Here is a 16,153-nt window from a genome sequence, read left to right on the forward strand (position 1 = left end):
GGTTCACGCCATTCTCCTGCCTCAGCCTCCCGAGTAGCTGGGACTACAGGCGCCCGCCACATCGCCCGGCTAGTTTTTTGTATTTTTTAGTAGAGACGGGGTTTCACCGTGTTAGCCAGGATGGTCTCGATCTCCTGACCTCGTGATCCGCCCGTCTCGGCCTCCCAAAGTGCTGGGATTACAGGCTTGAGCCACCGCACCCGGCTTTTCTTTTCAATTTTTTGAGACAGGGTCTCCCTCTGTTGCCTAGACTGGAGTGCAGTGGTGCGATCACGGTTCACTGCAGCCTAGACCTCCCAGCCTCAAGTGATACTCTGGCTTCAGCTTCCTGAGTAGCTGGGACTAGAAGTGCACACCACCACGCCCAGCTAACTTTTTTGGGGGGTATTTTTTGTAGAGATCTAGTCTCACTCTGTTGCCCAGGCTGGTCTTGAACTCCTGTGCTCAAGGGATCCACACACCTCAGCCCCCTGAAGTGCTGGGATTATAGGCATGAGTCACTGTACCTGGCTAGGAGTTTATTATAGATACAAGTCTCTTAAAAATAGGATTTGCAGATATTCTGTTCTGTGAGTTATCTTTTCACTTTCTTATTGATATCATTTGCAGTACAAAAGTTTTTAATTTTGATGTAATTCAATTTATCTTTGTTTTTCTTTTCTTGTTTCTGTTCTTGGTGTTATATCTAAGAAACCATTGCCTAATTCAAGGTTGTTAAGATTGACTCCTATGTTTTCTTCTAAGATTTTTATAGTTTTACCTCTTTCATTTAGGTCTTTGATTCATCTTGAGTTAATTTTATGAATGGTAAAAGAATATGCACATTCTTTTTTTTTTTTTTGGGATGGAGTCTCGCTCTGTCGCCGGGACTGGAGTGCAGTGGCCGGATCTCAGCTCACTGCAAGCTCCGCCTCCCGGGTTTACGCCATTCTCCTGCCTCAGCCTCCCGAGTAGCTGGGACTACAGGCGCCCGCCACCTCGCCCAGCTAGCTTTTGTAGTTTTAGTAGAGACGGGGTTTCACCGTGTTAGCCAGGATGGTCTGGATCTCCTGACCTCGTGATCCGCCCGTCTCGGCCTCCCAAAGTGCTGGGATTACAGGCTTGAGCCACCGCACCCCGGCCTGAATATGCACATTCTTTTGTGTGTGAATATCCAGTTGTCCCAAAATCATTTGTTGAACTATTAGTCTACATTTGAACCATATCAAGTTAATTTTGGTGCACAAACATAAAAGATAAAAGAATATGTGACTAGGATTATTAGGTATTTTAGTCCTTCCAAATTAGTATTTTAGCTTTTTAAAAAAATGACTTAATATGTCAAAATGCTTAGTGATAGAACGTTATAGTGATAGAAGAAATCTTTGTTATCTCACCAGAGACAGCTTTGCTGTTTTATCAGAAAGAAAATCCAGATTATAGTTTTACTCCTGTTACTTGTCTTCTATTTAACAATATGTAGTAATGGCTTCATAAGCCTTTCTTCCTGTGAATACATCCATCACATTTAACCAACTTCATCAAAAATTTTGACACACTTATTGATCCTTTCCAACCCCTAACTTGCCAAATATAGTTTACTCCTCAGAACTTCTACACTTTCTGAATACTTTTTTTCTGAGATGAAGTCTCGCTCTGTCGCCCAGACTGGAGTGCAGTGGCGTGATCTCAGCCCTCCTGAGTTCAAGCGATTCTCCTGCCTCAGCCTCCTGAGTAGCTAGGATTACAGGCATCTGCCATCATGCCTGGCTACTTTTTGTATTTTTGGAAGAGATGGGGTTTCACCATGTTGACCAGGCTGGTCTCGAACTCCTGACCTCAAGTGATCTGCCCTCCTCGGCCTCCCAAAGTGCTGGGATTACAGATGTGAACTACTGCGCCTGGCCTTAATATTCTTAAGTTTAAAAATACTCTTCTATGCTAGCAAAACCAGACTCTCCTTTAGGTAAAGTAATTCTTTTTTACCTAAATAAATAAAACCATTCATTACCTTGCATACACATCCCCTTACTTACCCACATTTAAAAAATATCTTTTCAAAACAAATAGTCACATCAACATAAAGCCATCTATACATCCTTTTTAACCTGGTAGCTAATGGCTACACCAGTTATTAAAGCACATATATCATAAAATTGTCCAATTTTCCAAGGTTACTTACGAAAGAAAATAATATTCATATCCTTAAAGTTAACTAAGGATCTGGAAATCACAAATGAAGCAGACACAGGAAGTTCTTATGGTTGTAGCGTAAGAATTAAACAAATTTAGAATCTTTTAAAAAGACATTTGTTATAATTCCCATTTTTTTTTTATAAACACAACTTGAGCTTTTTGTAATAATAAATAAATAAGTTGTGAGAAAAAGGTAACTCTTAAAACCTATATTAAAATTTAAGTTTAAATATGGAATAAAAGTCATTTATATACATTTTCTGGCTTAAACATTCATTAAAACAGTTTCATGACCTGCTATTTCTCCTTTTCCATTTAGAGCCTGTGGTGGACAGATATGTATGAGATATATGAGACATCACTAAAGTCAGCTTTTTTTGTGTGTTTAAATTGATCAAAAACTAACATTTCTAAGCAAGAACAGAAGTTTTCTTAGATCTCAATAATATTAGGCAATTGGCTTTATTTTCCCAAAGAAACAAAATAAGAAAAAAGTATGTGAGCGTCTTTTTTTTTTCTTCAGTGATGCATAGAGAACCACAAAATTGTATTATAGTGTAGTAGTTAAGGTTATGGCCTCTAGAGTCAGGTAGCTTGTGTTCAAAATTTGGCTGTACCATTTACTTACTGTTTTGCCCTTATCAAAGTTACTTCGCCTCTCTGTGTCATAGTTTCTTCATCTGTAAAATGAAGTGACCACAGTATATATCTTTGAAACTTGTTATAAGGAATAAATTTACACAAAACTTCTAGAATAATGCCTGATACATTCTTAGTGCTAAGTACTGGAAATCAGATTGTTGAAGTATATCATATTTGATATCAGCCAGGATCACTCACTGGCCAAGTAACTTACCACATACCAGCATCAAAGATCAATTAAAATTGTCATATTCCTTTGGGGCTTCTTTTGAATGATAAAATATCTGATAACTATTTGTACAGTAGGTATGTATTATACTTCTAAAAGCCTAAAGAGAACTGCATAAACAATAGGGTTGCATAGTATAACAAAGCATTTGTTTCTTGTTTGGAATTTTATTTTTTGAGATGGAGTCTCACTCTGTTGCCCAGGCTGGAGTGCAGTGGCACGATCTTGGCTCACTGCAACCTCCACTTCCTGGGTTCAAGCAATTCTCATGCCTCAGCCTCCTGAGTAGCTGAGATTATAGGCATGAGTCACCACACCCAGCTAATTTTTGTATTTTTAGTAAAATGGGGTTTCACCATGTTGGCCAGGCTGGTCTCAACTCCTGATCTGGCTGCCTCGGCCTCATCTTGTTTGGAATTTTATTTTGTTGTGGCTTGGGTACTTGGAGTTTCGGAAAAAATGAAAAAGACAGTGGAGACAAAAATCCTTCAAAAGCCGAGGGTCACTAGGGAGAAACTTAAAAGGAAGAATAGACGATCTGAATAGGACTATATCTATTAAAGAAATGGCATCAATAGTTAACCTTCCCAAACAGAAAGCACTAGGCCCAGCTAGGTTTGCTGGTGAATTCTACCGAACATTTAAGTAAGAAATTTTTCTAATTTTCTACAATATCTTTCAGAAGATAGAAAGAGAGGGAGTCCTTCCTTCCTAACTCATTCTATGAAAAACTAGGACCTAAAAGTAGTCAAATTATGAATAGAAGAATTTTACTTTAAAAGTGAAAATTATTTTAAATGAAAGAATATGGTCAAAATAAAATACAACCCTGGCTGGTCACAGTGGCTCATATCTATAATCCCAACACTTTGGGAGGTATAGGCAAGAGGATCATTTGAGCCCAGGAGTTTGAGACCAACATGGTGAGACCCTGTCGCTGCAAAAAATAAAATAGCCAGGCATGGTGGCATGTGCCTCTGGTCCCCGCTACCTGGGAGGCTGAGGTAGGAGGATTGCCTGAGCCCAGGAGGTTGAGGCTGCAGTGAGCCGTATTTGCAACACTGCGCTCCAGCCTGAGTGCTAGAGCAAAAACCTAAGAAAAAACCAACCCTGAACTACCATTTTATATTAAATAAGCCTCCAAAATTTTTTTTACCATCTCCTCAAGCATTTGTCATTTCCTTGTGTTAGGAACATTCCAATTTCACTTTCAGATATTTTAAAATATACAATAAATTATTGTTGACAAAGTAGTTACCCTGTTTTTGCTATCACATACAGATCTTATTAATTCTTTCCATCTTTTTTATACTCGTTAACCATCCCTACCTTCTTTCTGCTCAGTTTTTCTGTGAACCTAAAACTGCTCTTAAAAATAGTCTGTTAAATAAAGAAAAAAAGAAAAGAAGGCCCTTTGTGGTGAAACGACTGAACCATTGGGCTTTTATCAGGTTTTTTCAGCCATGTAAAAGTAGGTTTGCATCCATTGACAGATGAATGAATAAACAAAATGTAGTAGGTACATACAATGAAATTATCACTCAACCTTAAAAAGGAAGGAATTTCTGACACATGCTACATGTATGATACACAAATGAAATTAAAATGACTTTACAAAATAATTATGCTTTTTTTAATTGATGTTTTTCCTAGAGAACTTGGAAGGCCTTTGATTATTTTATTGGCTTTTACATTTATTTCACAAAATTCAAAACCTTTTAGTATCTGAATTGTGACGTACAATTATTGTACATTTAAAAGTAAAATAGCATTTTATAATTTTTAAATGCCATTACTGTTTTATGCCTAAGCTTTTGTCAGTTTCTCAGTCAAACTGTTACAGTAGGTGGCTAGTCAGGCATGAGCAGGGCAGGAGAGGGCTTTGCCTGACCAAGTATGTCAGGCAACCACGAGGTGATGGTCAAGGCGTTATTAACTGTCCCTCTGAAATAATAATTAGTCACAGCCAGCACCAGGGAAAGTCAGTCTCCCTATAGATAGAAAAAAACTGAAACTGGTGATCGGTACCTTCCCAATGGGTCTCAGGAGCTGGGCAAATGGGCTCAAGTTTGTGCATTAACAGGTGAAATGGCGGGGTTTACCTGGTATGTGACCTTCTGGGGGCATTCCACCAGTAAAGGGAAGAACGCCTCAGGTGAGCATGTGTACAACTGCAATATGCACGCTGCACATGCTCACCTCCCAAGTGATGGCAGGCCACCCCAAGGGAAGAATCAGGGGAGAAGGGATGCAAGACCCTAAAAGTATGCCAGCATATGAAACCCCAAGTCAAAAGGTCAAAGTGCACACTTGTCCTTCAAGTTGCCCACTTAGCCCTCTGCCAAGTGTACGTTCCTTCCTTTTGTTCTTGCTCTAAAGCTTTTTAATAAATTTTCACTCCTGCTGTAAAACTTGCCTTAGTTTCTCCTTCTACTTCATGCCCCACAGTCAAATTCTTTCTTCTGAGGAGGCAAGAGTAGAGATTGCTGCAGACCTGTATGGATTCGTCACCTGTAACAAAATGGTTTGCTTATGTGATGATGATTATTCTCAATAATGACAAGCCCAAATTACAACTGATCATTTTGTCACAACTGATTGTTTGTTTTTGAGATAGGGTCTTGCTCTGATGCCCAGGCTGGAGTGCAGTGGTGCAGTCTCAGCTCACTGCAACTTCTGCCTCCCAGGTTCAAGGGATTCTCCTGCCTCAGCCTCCCAAGTAGCTGGGATTACAGGTGTGTGCTACCACACCCAACTAATTTTTGTAGTTTTAGTAGAGATGGGGTTTCAACATGTTAGCCAGGCTGGTCTCGAACTCCTGACCTCAAGTGATCCACTTGCCTCAGCCTCCCAAAGTGCTGGGATTATAGGCATGAGCCACTGTGCCTGGCCACAACTGACTATTTTGTTAGAGCTTGACCTAGAGAATCCATTACCAGTTTTAGTTCTGTAGGTTTTTTTCTTTAATCTCCTGTTTTCATGAACTTCATCAAATACCTAATTGAGCACTGAGGTTCAGTCCCAACAAATGTTTGATGCTGTCAGAGGCATGTGAACCAGAGCAACTCCATCTTAAATAGGAACTAGGCAAAAATGGGGCTGCATTCCCAGATGGTTAAGGCATTCTTAGTCCCAGGATGAGATAGGAGGTTGGCACAAGATACAGGTCATAAAGACCTTGCTGATAAAATAGGTTGTATTAAAGAAGCTGGCTAAAACCCACCAAAACCAAGACGGCAATGAGAGTTACCTCTGGTTGTCCTCACTGCTACACTCCCACCAGTACCATGACAATGTCATGCCATGGCAACATCAGGAAGTTACTGTATATGGTCTAAAAATGGGAGGCAGGAATAATCCACCCCTTGTTTAGCATATCATCAAGAAATAACCATAAAAATGGGCAACCAGCATGCTCTGTTTGTGGAGTAGCCATTCTTTTATTTCTTTACTTTCCTCATAAACTTGCTTTCACTTTATGGGGCTCGCCTTGAATTATTTCTTGTGGGAGATCCAAGAACCCTCCTTGGGGTCTGGATCCAGACCGCTTTCCTGTAACAATACCCTTGTAAACCAAGAATAAAATTCCAAGCCACTCAGCTTACTGAATGGACGCCTTTTGGCCAAGGGGATCCCAAGTAAAAAACTTGTTAAGGCCATGATGGGAAGTGGAGGTTGAGGTCAGACATGCTTTGTTATGCCCTCTTCCCTTTGGAGTTTAGGCACAACTGACAAGCATTAACATTAAAATAGAAATCATAAGACTGATAAAACAGACTGTTGTTAGTAATAAGATACCCAACTCCAGCCTGACTCTCTGGTATAACATCACATGACAGTGGCCCTAAAGGAAATCAAAGTATTTTATTCCAAAATATATTTCTTTGACATATTTTGGAATGGCCCTACAAAGCTGTCTCCTGTGGGGGAAATTTGCATTCTTTAGAGAATCTCCTTCTCTTTACAAGTCTTGTCCTAATCCAGGAGAGATTTAGTACCTTTTAAGGTCTGATAGACATTTATTATCTATTCTCCCAGAAGCCTGTTACTTAGAGGCTTCATCTACATAACAAGAACCTCGGCTTCCACATGGTAAGGTAGCTCATGCTTATAATCCCAGCACTTTGGGAGGCCAAAGCAGGTGGATCACGAGGTCAGGAGCTCAAGACCAGCCTGGCCAACATAGTGAAACCCTGTCTCTACTAAAAAATACAAAAATTAGCCAGGCATGGTGGTGTGTGCCTATAGTCCTTGCTACTTGGAAGGTTGAGGCAGAAGATTTGCTTGAACCTGGGAGGTGGAGGTTGCAGGGAGCCAAGATTGCACCACTGCACTCCAGCTTGGGCAACAGAGTAAGACTTGTCTCAAAAAAACCATAATAAATAAATAAAAAGAACCTTGGCTTCCACAACCCCCCTTATCTTAAGCATTTCTTTATGTCGACTTCCATTTCTCAAGCAAAGCTTAATCCTTTTAACCAACTGTCAATCAGAAAATCTTTGAATGCAACTATGATCTGGAAGCACCCCTCCACCTGAGAGACAGGACTAGCTGGATTTCTTAGGCCGACTAAGAATCCCTAAGCCTATCTGGGAAGGTGACTGCTTCCACCTTTAAACACTTAGGGTTTGCAAGTTAGCTCACACCCGACCAGTCAGATAGTAAAGAGAGCTCACTAAAATGCTAGTTAGGCAAAAACAGGAGGTAAAGAAATAGCCAATCATCTATTGCCTGAGAGAGCACAGCGGGAGGGACAAGAATCGGGATATAAACCCAGGCATTCCAGCCAGCAAGGGCTACCCTCTTTGGGTCCCCTCCCTTTGTATGGGAACTCTGTTTCCAGTCTATTTCACTCTATTAAATCTTGCAACTGCACTCTTCTGGTCCGTGTTTGTTACGGCTCGAGCCGAGCTTTCGCTCGCTGTCCACCACTGCTGTCTGCCACCATCACAGACTCGCTGCTGACTTCCATCCCTCTGGATCCGGCAGGGTGTCCGCTGTGCTCCTGATCCAGCAAGTCGCCCATTGCTGCTCCTGATCAGGCTAAAGACTTGCCATTGTTCTTGCACGGCTAAGTGCCCAGGTTCTTCCTAATCCAGCTGAACACTAGTCACTGGGTTCCACAGTTCTCTTCCGTGACGGCTTCTAATAGAGCTATAACACTCACCACATGGCCCAAGATTCCATTCCTTGAATCCCTGAGACCAAGAACCCCAGGTCAGAGAACATGAGGTTTGCCACCATCTTGGAAGCGGCTGGCCACCATCTTGGGAGCTCTGTGAGCAAGGACCCCCGGTAGCATGCCTACATCCCCCTCTCCCTGCTTTGAGATATCCTGCCTTTTATACTTTACATGTATTGATTATTGTCTTTGCCTATAACTTCTGTCTCTCTAAAATGTATAAAACCAAGCTATAATCTAACTACCTTGGGCACATGTTTTCAGGACCTCCTGAGGCTGTGTCACAGGCCATGACACTCATATTTGGCTTAGAATAAACCACTTCAAATAATTTACAGAGTTTGGCTTTTTTTTGGTCAACACCTTCAAGCCTCAAATAACAAAAGCAGTCCAACAAAGCATTGAAGTGAGGACCAGTTGTTACAGGAAAGGGGTCCCAATCCAGACCCTAAGAGAGGGTTCTTTGATATCAAGCAAGAAAGAATTCAGGGCAAGTTCGCAGTGCAAAGTGAAAGCAAGTTTATTAAAAAAATAAAGTGGTGAAAAAGCAGCTACTCCACTGACAGAGTAGGACGTTCCTGAAAGTAAGAGGAGGAATGTGTCCGCTCTAGGTACAATGCTTGTATATATGGGGAGATGTGCTCCACTACAAGGGTTTGTGATAAAGGATTAATTTGCTTAATTACTATATTTTGCAAGAATTGATATTATTATCTTTAAAGCAAAATCAGGAATGCCTTTGTTCTCCAGTTATCTGGGTAGCTAGACATTCCCAAGTCTGGGTCTGTTTAGGAAACATTATTAATTTGTTCCTTTAACCATAAACATTTCGAGGCTAGGAATGCCTAATTTTCTGAGAATGCAGCCCAGCAAGTCCCAGTCTTATTTTCCTAGCCCTCACTCAAAATGGAGTCGCTCTGGTTCAAACACCTCTGACACGGTGACTGAGTATGCCCTTGGGTATGCGCTACTTATTTTCTAGTGTCAACTCTTTCGTTGACAGTGTATCTATGTTTCTGAGAAAGGGATAGCCCGGGGAGTCAGAAAGGGAATCAGCCTTACAATCTCTCCAGCTACTGATACTTCTTCTCTATAGTGAGCCACAGTGAGGGGGAGGGCAGTCAGCAGCCACATGGAATGGGGTTCTGCTTCCCTGATCCAAAGAGGTTATTGTGTCTGTGTACAAACTAGACCTTTATAGAGCTTCAAGCTGTTCTTCACTAAAGAGTCAAGTGAACATTCCTGAGTCACTTGGAGTCCATAGGCGGAGATCAGGCATTCAGCTTTTGGTCTGGTCTCTCCCACCTCTAAGCAAGAGGAGGGCAGGACCTCACCTCATAAGCCATCAGATGACAGGCTATCTCAGGAGCAATTCTCCGTTTCTTTTAGACAAGCCACCCTTTAGCCCTCAGAATAAAGTTTCAGCCCCTAGTTTCTTTTGCCTTTCATAGATTTTCTTGCTTAATATACCCACTGGATGTACACATGTGTTCTTTCTGCTTTTTTGTCTCCATTTGTCTCTGCAGGGAGAGAGATTCTGTAGAGACAGAAGAAGAGGGGGAGTGCACTGAGTGCTTTCCAGCTGCAGCTGGTTTCCCCCTAAAGTACCACAAATCAATGTGCCATTATGAGGATTAATTGAGAATTAATTTTCATTCCATCACTATGCAATCTAATCTACATTAGAAGCATCTAATCTTCCTATTGACATTTGTCCCTTTCTTTTTCTGGTTTTCATTTCAAAGGACTCACATTAACGGCACATGGCTCTACTTAAGCAACCTGGTTAACTAAAGCTAGGATTTAAATGTTTCTCTTTAATCCTCAAGTTTAATCCTCTGATAATGGGGTGGAACAGTGGATAGTCCCCTTTTATGCCACCACACTAGTTGGATATTTAGTTGTTTTATAAACTTGTAAGGAGACAAGTCCACAGATATTAAGCAGAAGGAAATTATTGGAAGACTGTTGAGGCACTCAGAGTGATGGGAGCTAGGACAATCAGACCTGGAAATGGGCAGGAATCAAGAGGTAATCTGGGGGATTGGCCATTAGGAACCCAGGCAATTTTCTTAAAGCAAGATAGTGAAAAGTGTATACCATCCCTGTGGGAATAACTTCCACATTTTCCTGCTGTCTGCCTGTCAACAGCTCAACAGTCTGAGCCCCAGAAAGAGCATCTGATGACTGATACTGGGTCACATACCTGGTCCCCGGTCCTGCAGAGCCAAGGAGGGCAAGGATCTGTTTCCTTCGGCTTTGGTAATGAAATGTAGTCACCAGGAATGGCAGCCCCACTAAGATTACACACAGTGTAGATCTGTGAATTCCAAAAGGAAATATGGAGGCTCTTAGGGCAGCCAAAACAGAACAAATGCCAACCAGAACTTTTTTCTTTTGAGACAGAGTCTAGCTCTGTCACCCAGGCTGGAGTGCAATGGCACGATCTCGGTTCACCGCAACCTCCGCCTCCTGGGTTCAAGCCATTCTCCTGCCTCAGCCTCCCAAGTAGCTGGGACTACAGGCACACGCCACCATGCCAGGCTAATTTTTGTATTTTTAGTAGAGACAGGGTTTCATCATGCTGGCTGGGCTGGTCTCGAACTTCTGATCTCAAGTGATCCACCCACCCTCAGCCTCCCAAAGTCCTGGGATTACAGGTGTGAGCCACTGCGCCTGGCCAGAACTGTGTTTTCAATGGGCCAACTGAAATGTAGGAGAAAGGAATTGAGAAATAAGGATGGAAGGAAACGGAGGAGGGTGGAAGAAAATGGAAGTGAGCAAGAAAGCAGGAAACATTCAGTCGAGAAAAATTGTTCTTTGGCAATAGGTACATCTCTATGCAAGTCAGCGTGGCTTTTTCCCTCTAAAGTGATTTTAAAAGTTCTCTGAAAGCTCAGAGAACAGAAAACACATCTTGGTGACCTAGAAGTATAGTCATCTTCTTTCACCACCAGATGGTGCTTTACGTATAGAATGGAGGACAAGGATCCTGAGGATGTTCCCAAACACTTGCATGTTTATGAAGCTCTTTTACTTAACAATGATTCAAGAAATATTGGGGAAATGCAAGCCCAGATGAGGGACACCTAACCTAGCTGTACAGATAGGGAGGGGAGGGTTTCCTTACAACAGGTGAGGCTTGCACCCAAGGACAGGATAGAGATTGGGAGGTGAATTCCAATTTAAGAAAGAACCACCAGAAGTAGAGAGGCTTGAGAAAGCACATTGCCTTCTAGGAATCACAGGTGGTGGGCTGGGAATGGACAGTATTTCAGGTGGAGGAAACAGAATGAACAAAGGTGTGAAAAATGTACAAACAGATTTAGATTAAACTATAGCTATTCAATTATTTAGCTTGTTATTGGGATTGTCTCAATTCTGCATCATATGACCTGACCTTGGAAAAGTGGGCCATCTGTTTAGGGTAATGATCTGATTCTATCCCTCAGAATACTCAGTTTTCCTTAGCCAGTCCTTGCTCTTTAGCTTCCCCATTTTCTTGTCCTTTTCTGTGCCATAGGTGTATTGAAACTGATGCATTGCAAAACCGGTATTACATTAAATACACTGAACCCCAAATGCTTATGGAACACTTACACTATTTATACAGAAGAATAAGCAAAAGTGTCCGGGCACGGTGGCTCATGCCTGTAATCTCAGCATTTTGGGAGGCCAAGGATCATGTGAGGTCAGGAGTTCTAAAACATTCTGGCCAACATGGTAAAACACTGTCTCTACTAAAAATACAAAAATTAGCAGGCTGTGGTGGCAGGTGCCTGTAATCTCAGCTACTCAGGAGGCTGAGGCAGGGGAATGGCTTGAACCCAGGAGGTGGAGGTTGCAGTGAGCCAAGTTTGTGCTACTGCACTGCAGCCTGGGCAACATAGTGAGACTCCATCTCTAAATAAATAAATAAATAAATAAATAAAGAATAAACAGAAGCCCCTACCCTATAATATTGATGCATTCTGTTTGCACCTTATTCCATGATTTAAGCAAACATTATGTATTGTGTCCTTATGATATGTCAGATACTGTTAGCACTTTACATATATCTCACTTAATTCTTAATACAATGTGGAAATAAAATAATAAACATTTTATGGATGGTGAAACAGAAATGCAGAGAAATTGAATAGCCTGCTCAGGGTTTCCAGAATAGCAAAATTAAAGGCCTAGGGTTTAGTTTTCCACTAAAGATTCTCATGACCGGCTTCTTCACATCACTTAGGTCTCTGCTCAAATGTAATCTTAGAGAAGCTACATTAATCTATCTGAAATAGACACCTCACTGTGCATCCAATTGTCCTGCCTTATTTTTCTTTGTAACGTTATTATATTATTTATATTTGCATTGTCTGTATCTCCTACTAGACTATGGTCTCTGTTAGGGCAGGCTCTTGGTTGTGTTAGCTGCTTATTACCACACTACCCAGAACAGAGCCTGACACATAATAAGGAGCTCAACAAATTTTTGTTAGGAATAATTGACTCTTAGATCCAAACTCTTAGCCACTATGCTATATTTTGTCCCCAGACAGGATTAAGAAGGTTTACATTTTGAATATTCTGATACCAAAGAGCATGCTGCACAAAGTCTGTGCATGGAACGTGCCAAATAGCATGTAAACTAGGCTGGGCACGGTGACTCACACCTGTAATCCCAGCACTTTGAGAGGCTGAGGTGGCTGGATCACCAGATCAGGAGATTGAGACCATGCTCATTAACTTGGTGAAACCCCGTCTCTACTAAAAAAAAAAAAAAAAAAAATTAGCAGGGCGTGGTGGCGTGCGCCTGTAATCCCAGCTACTGGGAAGGTTGAGGCAGGAGAATGGCATGAACCCGGGAGGCGGAGCTTGCAGTGAGCCGAGATCGTGCCACTGTACTTCCAGCCTGGGTGACAGAGTGACACCCTCTCTTGGGGAAAAAAAAAAAAAGTATGTAAACTGCCAGTCTATACTCTTAAAATTCGAGTTTAATTCACATACAGTAAAATAAATAATTTTTTTTTTTAGATGGAGTCTTGCTCTGTTGCCCAGGCTGGAGTGCAGTGGTGCTATCCTCAGCTCACTGCAAGCTCTGCCTCCTGGGTTCACGCCATTCTCCTGCCTCAACCTTCCCAGTAGCTGGGACTACAGGTGCACGCCACCATGCTGGGCTGACTTTTTGTATATTTTTTTCAGTAGAGACGGGGTTTCACTGTGTTAGCCAGGATGGTCTTGATCTCCTGACCTCATGATCTGCCCGCCCAGGCCTCCCAAAGTGCTGGGATTACAGGCGTTAGCCACCGTGCCTGGTTGAAATAAATAAATCTTAAGTATGTATATATTTTTACAAATGCATACTCTTTTGTAACCACCAATTGTATCAAGATATAGAACATTTTTTAGCCCCCAAGGAAGCTCTCTTGTAATAACTTCCAGTCAATACCCTACTTCCCAGAGATAACTACTCTACTTCTATCACATAGGTTAGGTGCTGGGTCCTGAGCTTCACATAAATGTAATCATATAGTTTGTACTCTTATGTCTCCCTTCTTTTGCTCACCATAATATTTTGGAGATTTATCTGTGTTCTGTATATCAGTGGTAGTTTATTCTTTTTTATTGTTGTGTTATATTCCATTGTATAAATAAATAACAATTTGTTTATACATTCACCTGCTAGTGGATGTTCAGGTTGTTGCCAAGTTTGGGTCATTAAGTATAAAGCTGCTTTAAATATTCTTATAAATTGTACTTGGTATGTTATTTTAGGGGGTATATACTGAGGAATAGAATTGCTGCATCATAAGGTAGACGTTTGTTTAGCTTTCTTTTCTGAAAAGTGCCTGTTCAAGTGTTTTGCCCATTTAAAAAGCTTTCTTATTGATCTGTAGAGTTATTTATGTATATAATCCTTTATCAGACGTAAGTATTGCAAATATATTCTCCTACTTTGTAATTGCCTCTTCAGTTTCCTGCTAATGTATTTTGATAACAGAGGTTCTCAATTTTAATGAAGTCAAATTTATCAATTTTGTCTCTTAAGGTTAGTGCTTTTTCTGTCATGTTTAAGAAATCATTGTCTACCCCAAAGTTGTGAAATTATTCTGTTTTCTTCTAAAGCTTTATTGTTTCATATTTCACATTTGAGTATATGAGCCACCTTGAATTAAGTTTTGGATTTGTTGTGAGTTAAGAGTTTATTTTCTTCCCCATATGGATATACAGTTGTTGAAGCACCATTTAATAAAAACACTATCACTTCCCCCATTGAATTGTAGTAACACCTTTGTTATAAACTAAATGAATATATATGTAGAGGGTATTTCTGGACTCCGTTTTGTTACACTGGCCTATTTGCCTATCTTTGCACCAATACCACATTGTCTTAATTGCTGCCACTTTATACTTGGTCTCGAACTCTGATAGTAAAGTTTTCGACTTTATTCTTCTTAAAGATTATTCTTGGCTATTTTAGGTTCTTTACATTTCCATATAAATTTAAGATTTATCCTGTTGATGTTGACCAAATATTTTACATGGGTTTTTATAGATTGGGTTTGCATTGAATCTACTTATCAAATTGGGGGAAATTGCCATCTTATCAATTTTCAGTCATTTGATGCATGCACATGATATAGTTCTTTATTTATTTAGGTCACTTTTAATTTCTCTCAGCAGTATTTTGTAGTTTTCACTATTAGCCTTGTGGAACTCTTCTTAAATTTTTTACTAAATATTTGATTTTTAATGTTACTATAAATTACATTTTAAAATATTTCATTTTCGGATCATTTCTTGATAGTACATAGAAATATGCTTGGTTTTCATGTGTTGACTTTGTATCCAGAGAGCTTGCTAAATTAATTCTAATAGTCTGTATAGTTTCAGATTTTCTGTCTTCACAATCATGTAATACATAAATGAAAATAGTTTTACTTTTTGTTTTCAATCTTTATACCTTTTATTTCTCTTTCTTGCCTTATAGAACTGTCTTAGGCCTATAGCATAATGATGAATAACAGTAGTGGTAGTAGAGATCCCCATCTTTTCTTGACTTTGGGGAGAAAACGTTAACCACTGATAATGACACAGCTACGGGGTTTTATTACTAGATAACCCTTTGAGATTAAGGATGTTTTATTCAATTTCTCCTTGCTGTGCATTTTTTTTCTAAAATCATCAATGCATGTTCACCTTTATCAAATATGTTTTCTTCACCTATTAAGATGATCTTATTGTGCCCCTTCTTTCAATATTATGCTGTTAACGTGGTGAATTCTAATGACAGAATTTTTAAATGTTAAATCAACCTTTTATTCCTGGAGTACATCTTTCTTTGTTATGGTATATTATGTATTTTTGACATTCCTGGAGTCCCATTTATTGATTTTTTTGGTTTTGTTTTTAGAGGCAGGGTCTTGCTCTGTCACCCAGACTGGAGTGCAGTGGTATGATCATAACTCACTATAACCTCATACTCCTGGGCTCAACTGATCCTCCCACGTCAGCCTCCTGAGTAGCTAGGCCTACAGAGGCATGCCACCACACACAGCTAATGTAATCACATTTTTAGAGACAGGATCTCACTATGTTGCTCAGGCTGGTCTCAAACTCATGGGCTCAAGCAATCCTCTCACTTTTGACTTCCCAAAGTACTGGGATTACAGGCATGAGCCACTACACCCTGCCAATTTATCGATATTTTGTTAGGATTTTTACATCTATGTTCAAGAGAGATTCTAGACTATAAATTTCCTTACTTGTAATGTCATATTTTGGTATCAATGTTTTGCCAGCCTTAAAAAGTGAGTGCAGACGTGTCCTTTCTTTTTAATTCTCTGGAATAGTTTGTGTAAATCCGGGTATTATTTGTTCTTGAACTATTTGTAAGAACTCAGCACTAAAGCCATATAAACCTGGCATTTATGCAGGAA

The 16,153-nt window shown here is 40.4% G+C and overlaps 1 long non-coding RNA gene across 3 annotated transcripts in view; it reads right to left on the minus strand.

Annotated features, from left to right (window-relative positions):
- Positions 1 to 5,468: 5,468 nt before the first annotated feature.
- LOC108514572 (uncharacterized) overlaps positions 5,469 to 16,153 on the minus strand; it is an 84,368-nt gene continuing 73,683 nt past the window's right edge. For all 3 annotated transcript variants that reach the window (XR_001881246.1, XR_001881247.1, XR_001881248.1), the window contains 2 exons: positions 10,435 to 10,548; positions 5,469 to 5,557 (listed from right to left, as the gene is read on the minus strand). This is a non-coding gene — a long non-coding RNA (uncharacterized LOC108514572). The remainder of the gene's footprint in view (positions 5,558 to 10,434; positions 10,549 to 16,153) is intronic.

The sequence above is a fragment of the Rhinopithecus bieti genome, unplaced genomic scaffold (assembly GCF_001698545.2).
Source record: "Rhinopithecus bieti isolate Rb0 unplaced genomic scaffold, ASM169854v2 scaffold_30846, whole genome shotgun sequence".
Lineage (NCBI taxonomy): Eukaryota > Metazoa > Chordata > Mammalia > Primates > Cercopithecidae > Rhinopithecus > Rhinopithecus bieti.